Genomic DNA, 8,546 nt, shown 5'->3' with positions numbered 1-8,546 from the left:
AAATAAGATTAAATCTAAAGTTTCCAAGGCTGCATAAGGAGAGAAGCAAGACCTGGAGCATGGTCATCATTTCTTTCAACATTTGCATAATTTTTGCACTGTAAATAGGTCCCACACAGTGAGACTGTCAAACAGAAAGAAACTGAACTGTAGTGTCGTGTAGAATTCTGCCACACTGCCATGTGCCCTTTTTTGGACCACACCGATGCAGTCGTTCACCATTGGCCCATTCCTCACATTTGCCCCAGCAAACTTCCTGTAAATGAAATCAAGTTAAAGGATTACCATATCGGCACACTTCAGGTGAGCCAGCATGTATTGCAGAGACACATGTACAAGAAGAGCTAACTTGACTTCCACAGAAGTAGCCGCCCAACTGAAAAAGGTCCAGACGTCCACCTCCAGTTGATTTTTACCATGTGAGCAGCTGAATTTAAATTAGATAAGGTTTTCTTTTCTTTTTTTTCTTCTCCTTCACGCCCCATATTCAGAAGGAGCTTTGTGTTGCTTATTTTTGGTATAAAAGAAATCAACTGGGGTGTCCTGTGTTTTTGTTTTCGACATAGGTCCTACTGAGAGAAACCCTCAGGGCTCATCTGGTCTGGGAAGATCTTGGGATTCCCCTGGGAGTTCTGCAGGATGACAGGGTGGAAGGATGTCTGGCCTGCCTTTCTTTGCCTATTGTCACTTGTGGGGCTGTACTTCCACAGGCCGGGTACGGCACCTTGTTAGATCTAAGGAGACATACACACTCAGATGCTCATTCACTTTATGCCACACAAACTTATATGCCCAAAGAAACCCACTGGGCCGATACGATGTCTCTCCACCTCACCATCTGTTTCTCTCTCTTTCCTCTTTTTAGAAATTAATCAGGCGATGTGTACTTGGGAAATGAGGTGACATTTTCCTATAATGAGAGCGATGGGTGGAAGGGAAGGAATCACTGCATTTCCAAGGCCTGCCATCGACAGAGATTGACATTTTCCATTACGGAGTCAAAATGTACATGTGTAGCTCCGTCTGAGTTCCTGTGTTTGTGTTGTGTGGCAGCAGGCGACAAGGAGGTCATCCATCTTGTTACAGCCATATCCCGAAGTCTATATGTGTGTACATTTGTGCCTATATGCGCAGAGGTGTATGTGTCATGCACCTGTGTGAGCTTGTGTGTGCAGAGTGGTTGTAAGGTGAAAAAGCATGATTTATGGAAGGGGAGTGGTGCTGGAAAGCGGTGGGTATAGCGACGCCTGTAAATCCTGATAACAAAAAACCTGGATAGAAGCAATTTAATGCCATCAATCTTCCTACCTAGGGGCTGTGATATATTGGCAGGTAGAAGGTGTGTGTGGTGTGTGTGTGTGTAAGGAACAAATGAGCTTGTGTGTAGAGGAATTAAAGAGGTAAGTGAAGCTCATGCTCAGGCAGACAAAGTGGGTTTAACATTTAATATGATATAATAGCATTACAAAGAATTGCTGTGCACACACCTCACCTAATTAGGACAAAGGTATAGCCTATATTGTTTTCAGTAGTGTTGGGCAATGACTATTAAAAATTTCCAACGTGCCACAGTCAGTTCAACAGGTGATCACCCACACATTCATGGAAGGGAGGCGTGCGTGTGTGTGTGTGTGCGTGCACCCAACCCATTTAAACACTTACCAGCACTACTATGATAGAAAAAAGTTAACATAAATTCTTGTTTTAAAAATTTAATTTGTATACTTTTAACAGTGAGGCAAATAACGTATGCCTTTGGTTCGGTGCTTCTTGGTCCTAATTTGTTAGGCTCTTTCTAGTCAGCATTTATAAACTGCTACTACACACCAGTATTGCAGATATAAACAATAATTTAATAAACCAGCAAATAGACTGATGAAGTAATCGCCATAAAGAAAATAAAGGCCAAAACATGCATGAAATTTGATTTGGTTTAAAGAAACTGTTCAGACGTGTCAGAAATACTTCTTCATGTTTGTATGTAGACCCATCCAAATGTGAAAAAGAGCATGCCAGCACAGGTTTGAGTCAACAATGAACTCCTCTCTGCCAGAGTATTCTGGGTCAGTGAGGGCTGTCTGCCTGACAGCTAAAGCTTGAGCCAAATTAGGTCGTGCAACAGGACAATGATCCCAAGCACAACAACAACTCTGCAACAGAATGGCTGAAAAAGAAAAGAATCGAGGTGTTGGGATGGTCCAGTCAAAGTCCAGGCCTCAACCTGATTGAAATGCTGCAGTGGGATTTTAAGAGAGCTGCACATAAGCAAATCCCTGCAAGCCTCAAAGACTTGATGCAAAGTCTTAAAAAAGAATTCCTCCACAAGTGTGTGAGAGACTGATACATTCATACAGAAAATGATTACTTCAAGTTACTGCTGCTAAAGGTGGTTTTACAAGCTACTGAATCATGGGGTGCACTTAATTTTTCACGACTACACACATGCACACAAAAATATACTGTAACGTCTTCCATAACTTGGCTTTGAATCCAGAGAATTACCCATGTCCAAAGACTGAAGGCTAAAAGAAACACCCAATCACCCACAGTCTTTTGTTCTCAGCTCCCCTGAGTACGATAGGATTTTACATTCACTTGCCCACGGGTTAATAAGAGTATGATTTATAGCATGACAGGGCTCCATCTATCTAACCTCAGCCAGTGTCAAGACTGTTTTTTCTGTCCTCTACTTAGGAATACAGCACTGCAAATAAAAAAGTTTTCTGTGTTAACCAAATGCTGTTTTGAAGAGAATTTGGTTATGCAGCAGATGCAAACGCAAATTAAGTATTCGTCATGAAGTCTTTTTAGGTAGAACACTTCCAGTAAACTCCCAAGTTAGATGGCGGCTTTTGAAGGCTGTATAAGGAAAATGGCTGCTGATTGTCATATGGAGGATATCTGGGTGACAACGCAAAAATAATACATCTGAAAATAAAAAACTAAAGAGCCATCTTAACTAGGGATGGCAGGATACCACTTTTTTTATGTCCGATACCGATACCGATATTTTACATTTAGATATCGGCCGATACCGATATAAATCTGATATTTAAAATTGATCCAGGCATTTAAAAACATTCAAAAAAATTTAAAAAAAAGAAGAAGTCAACAGTCTCTCACACAACAAATCAAGTCTTTTAGTTGTCCCACATACAAGACTAAGGACCAGGGCGGGAAGAGCTTTTTAGGCAGTGGCACCAAAGCTCTGAACTGTTTACCACTCCAGCTCCATTTAGCTGACTCTGTGGCGTCATTTAAAAATAGTTGAAAACTTTTCTGTTTAACCAGGCTTTCTGGTTTCTGACTTTATTTTTATTCTTTTTCTTTTAATATGGTAATGTTATGTTTTTAACATAGTGTTTTCTGGGGGGTGGGGGGGGTGATATTGTGTTTTAATTATTGTACAGTGCTTTTCTGTCTGTGAAAAACGCTATATAAATAAACTTTACTTACTTACAACAATAACTATCACCTGAATCCTGTTGCTTCTGTGTGACAAGGTGATGCTTATGGCATGTTGCAAATTTCATTAGGGCTGCAACTATCGATTATTTTAGCGATGGTGTATTCTATTTATATTGATTACCCAAGTAACTGGATAAGAAATACTTTTTTTCATATTAACAGTTCATCTGCATATTTTAACTTCCGTATTGCAGTTTTTCCCTGTGTGAAACAAAACAGGGTGGATGGAGCAGCTACAAAGTTCTCTTTTCTTCACTTACTGATCAGGTGGTTGATGAAGGATCTCCAGCTGTTTCATAGTAAAGGTTAATGGAGGTTACAGGGACGAAAAGGCTTCTTTTGGACACTAGAAAAACATTTCCTTCTGCTCCATCTGAGCGCGCCGGCTCCGCGTCTTTCCGCTTGTGCAGACAGACTGCACGTAAATCAACTGACTGCTGCTGTTGCATCATCAGTGTTCACGTGAAAAACTAGGGGCTGTGTGAGCGCAATTTTGTAATGCTTTATATTTACAAGCATTCTCCTAAATACGTTTCTACTGCAGGTCTATATTTAGTCACAAATCAGGGATTAAAGTATAAAAAATATTTTGACGGGGAAGGGGTTCTTCCGGTACCGGACGGTCACTAGTGCTAATAGCTAAGCTTGGTAGCAGTATTTCCGGGAGCTGAAGTAGAGAAAAAAATAACAGCTAATTCTCAGCACAGCGAGCACAACACACAAACAAGGCAGAGAGCGGGTGGATGCGGAAAAACATGTCAGCGATGATCGCTCACTGTCAAAGGGAATCCGTCGCAGCGACGGAGGATCTGAGGGGGTTGTTTTCTAACTCCTGATCCCCCACTCCATTCCAGTAGGTGGTGGTAATGCAGCTCTAAGCTGGTTTGGTCAACCGCAAACCTACAAGAAGAAGAAGACGACTGAGCCCTGTAATGCAGCTAATGTGAATGAAACATTATTTAATGTATCAGATTACATTTTTTTAATTTCTTTCCGATATCCGATCCAGTAATTTAGGCCAGTATCGGACCGATACCGATACTGAATATCGGATCGGCGCATCCCTAATCTTAACCCAGCCACAGGGGTGGCACAAGCCAGTGCACTCCTAGTGCACTGGCTTGTGCCCCACAGGTAAATGGGGAGGGTTACATGAGGAAGGGCATCCAGCATAAAATCTTGGCCATATCAAACATGCAGATCACAATGAATGAGATTTCCATACTGGATCGGTCAGGCTGAGGTTAACAACTGCCTCTAATGCTGTTGGACAACAGGGTGGCCATGGAAACAGTGCTACTGTTGGCCAAAGACAAAGAAGAGGAGGGGAGGAAGGCATATGAAAAGAAAAGGCAGGAGTGTGGAGGTGAGAGTAGGGACTCTAAATGTAGAGACTATGACTAGTAAAGGGAGAGAGCTGGCTGATATGATGGAGAGAAGAAAGGTAGATATATTGTTTGCAAGAGACCAGGTGGAAGGGAGGCAGACCAGGAGCGTTGGAGGCAGATTCAAGCTGTTCTCCATGGTGTAGATAGGAGAACAAATGGAGAGGGGATATCTTGAAGGAAGAGCATGTGAAAAGTGTCATGAATATGAAGAGAGTGTCAGACAGTATCATGAGTTTAAAGAAGTACAGTGGTACCAATTTCCAAGCTCATGAGCAATACCATGAAGACATGGGAAAGAGCGGTTGAAGCTAGGTTAAGAAGAGAGGTGAGCCGCAGTATGGCTTCATGCTGAGAAAGAACAGCCTACTGCCTGGAGAGTGTTGATGGAGAAGTACAAAGAAAGTCAGAAGGAACTTCACTGTGTCTTTGTGCATCTGGAAAAAGCATATGATAGGGTGCCAAGAGAGGAACTGTGGTACTGCTTGAGGAAGTCAGGATTGGCAGATAAGTATGTGAGGGTGGTGCAGGACATATGAGGACAGTGGTGAGGTGCATGACATATGGGTTCAAGGTGGTGGTGGGATTACATCAGGAATTGGCTCTTAGCCCCTTCTTGTTTGCAGTGGGGATGGACAGGCTGTCAGATTAGGTCAGGCAGGAGTCTCCATGGATTATATTTGCTGATGACGTTGTGATCTGTAGTGACAGTAGGGAGCAGTGGAAGAGATCCTGGAGAGGTGGAGGTATGCTCTAGAGTGGAGAAGGAGAAAGTCAGTAGAAGAAAAATAGAATATATGTGTATGTGAACATGCAAGGAGTATAGATAGTCAAAGTAGATTAGTTTAAAACCTGGGGTTAACTATTCAAAGCAATGGCGAGTGCACAAGAGAGGTGAAGAAGAGAGTGTAGGCAGAGTGGAGTGGGTGGAAACATCAGGGTGATTTGTGACAGAAGGACAGCAGCAAGACTGAAAGGGAAGGATTACAAGATGGTAGTGAGACCTGCTAGGATGTATGGTTTGGAGACAGTGGCACTGACAGAAAGGACAGGAGGCTAAGCTAATGGTGGCAGAGCTGAAAATGTTAAGATTTTCAGTGGGAGTGACCAGAATGGGCAGATTAGAAATGAGTACATCAGAGGGACAGCTCAGGTTGAGCAGTTTGGATACAAAGTTAGAGGCGGAGGTGGAGATGGTTTGGAGATGTGGATATACTAGACAAAGGATGTTGAAGATGGAGCTGCCAGGCAAGAGGAAAAGAGAAAAAACCTCAGAGGAGGTTCATTGATGTAGTGAAGGAGGACATGCAGAGAGTTGGTGTGACAGAATAGAAAGCTAGAGGCAGCTTGCGATGGAGGCGGATGATCCACTGTGGTGACCCCTAAGAGAGCAGGCAGAAGAAGAAAAAGAAGAAAACAACAAAAAGAAAGCCCTCTTTTGGAGTTTGGGAAGACAGAAAAATATGCAACATCCTGTGCTGAATCATTTACTGGTTCAGTTTGATCCCAAACCAGTCACTTCGTCCCTGATCTGTTCCAGCTGTGTGAAGATGAGGTTTGCAATGACGGCGTTATCTTTCTGTGTGACAAACTTGACTGGAGAGGCCTTGAGAAATGATTTAATTTACCCCTGCAGGCACTAAATCACCCCCAGTATGAACATCTACCACACACACACACCACACACACACACACACACACAAGTGTTCATGTATGCACATATACATGAACACTTGCACAAAAACTTAAGCATACCCACAGGCAAACATCCCACACACACACACAGACAGTACTTCACATGGCAGTATTTTTGATTTGGAAATTTCACATCTCTTCTTCTTTACTTCATCTCTCATGTTCTCTCTCTTTCACAGACTGCAGCCAGTGAATTTAGAAACGGCATACTTAATTTTGTTCTAGCACCCATGTGATTTGTGACAGAAGGATAGCAACAAGAGTGAAAGGGAAGGTTTACAAGATGGTAATGAGACCTGCTATGATGTATGATTTGAGATGGTGGCACTAACAAAAAGACAGGGAGGTTGGAGCTGGAGGTGGCAGCACTGAATATGCTGGGAGTGACCAGGATGGACAGGAATATAAATGAGTATATCAGAGGGACAGTGCAGGTTGAGCAGTTTGGACATGTGCAGAGGAGAGATACTGGATGTATTGCACAAAGGATGCTGATAAAGGCAGGAGAAAAAGAGGAAGCCCCAGTGGAGGTTCATTAATACACATGCAGAGGGTTGGTGCAACAGAGGAGGTTGCTAGGGTTAGCATGAGGTGATCCACTGTGGTGACCCTTAAAGGGAGCAGCCAAAAGAAGTTCCACCATATTCAGATTTTTCAGCTTCTACGGGGGTTTTCTGTGTGGGTCTCTTTCAAATCAGTGGTGATTGCTGTTTTAATACATCTAACAAATTCACTTCACAAGATGAAATTAAGATTTTTCTGGAGAAATTTTTGAATTAGTACAAACTAGTCGAGTGTTTTAGCACATAGGTACTTCAGCTAGGCCACAGTCTCAGGCCAAGTCATAATTCTGGTAGATCAGCAAACCAGTGCTGGCCCACATCTGCTTCTGTGCATCCAGTTGGCAATCTCAAATAGGGCGAGCTGTTTAAGCTGCTTTGGCCTGCCAATATTTGCTGTGCTTCTACAAGCTGCTTGCAACCCACCTCTCCTTTTTATATCTGGCCAATATTTTGTTGTCATTGTTGCCTTTTCTGTTTAAAGCAACAGAAAACATTAACAGAGCACATACACTGAATAGAAACCATTCTCTAAGCAGTATCAGACAAATATAAATGTTTTTAATAGACTACATCATTAAGAGTATATTCCAATAATTGCCACTTAAACACAAATTTGCTGGAAACCTTCACTGCTACCTGGGGTTGGGTGATAGGTCAGTATTTTTTCAGAAGAGATATAGAATTAGACCAATACATTTATATCAATGTCTTGATGTTACAGTACCTAAAGCTTTACAAAGGAGTTCTCTTCTCACTGTGCTTGATATGCAGCTATTGTTCTGCATATCAAGCTTGCTCTCAGACTTTTCTTGCACCATAAAGGGAGAAAGAGCAAAGACGTGCACGTTACGCTCTATGAATATGTGTGAAAAAAGTGAATGTGGCCTGTAGCTTAAAGATACATGACTAAATGGTCAATAAGACTAGAAAAGGGTCAGTCCATTCCTTTTACATTTCCAGCTCTAATTCAACAATAAATAATTTGAAGTTTGAAGGTAGATGTTAACTTAATATTAAAATGTGAATGCACAGCAAAAGTTTGCAAACTATGCTACAAAATAAACTGCTCTTTTCAAAGTCACCACACACTCTGGTGGCCTCATGATCGCATGTCTGATTTTCATGGATGATGTAGTTCTTCTGGCTTCCTCAAGAGATGATCTCCAACGTGCTGTGGTAGTAGAGCATTTGTGGTCCATTGTGAAGTGGCTGGGATGATAATTAGTGCTTAGAGGCGATGGTTCTCCGCCTGAACTAGGGCGGAAAGCTGCCCCACCCTAGTTGGACTGAGTGGTGGAGTTCAAGAAGCACAAGGTTGACAGATGGATTAGTGTGTCACTACAGATGTTGTGGAGAGCTGAACATGAAGGCAGAGCTATTGATTTACTGATCAATCTATGTTCCTACCCTCTCCTATGGCCACACACTATGAATG

Source organism: Archocentrus centrarchus, chromosome 24 (assembly GCF_007364275.1).
Source record: "Archocentrus centrarchus isolate MPI-CPG fArcCen1 chromosome 24, fArcCen1, whole genome shotgun sequence".
Lineage (NCBI taxonomy): Eukaryota > Metazoa > Chordata > Actinopteri > Cichliformes > Cichlidae > Archocentrus > Archocentrus centrarchus.
Note: the sequence above shows the minus strand (reverse complement) of the source record.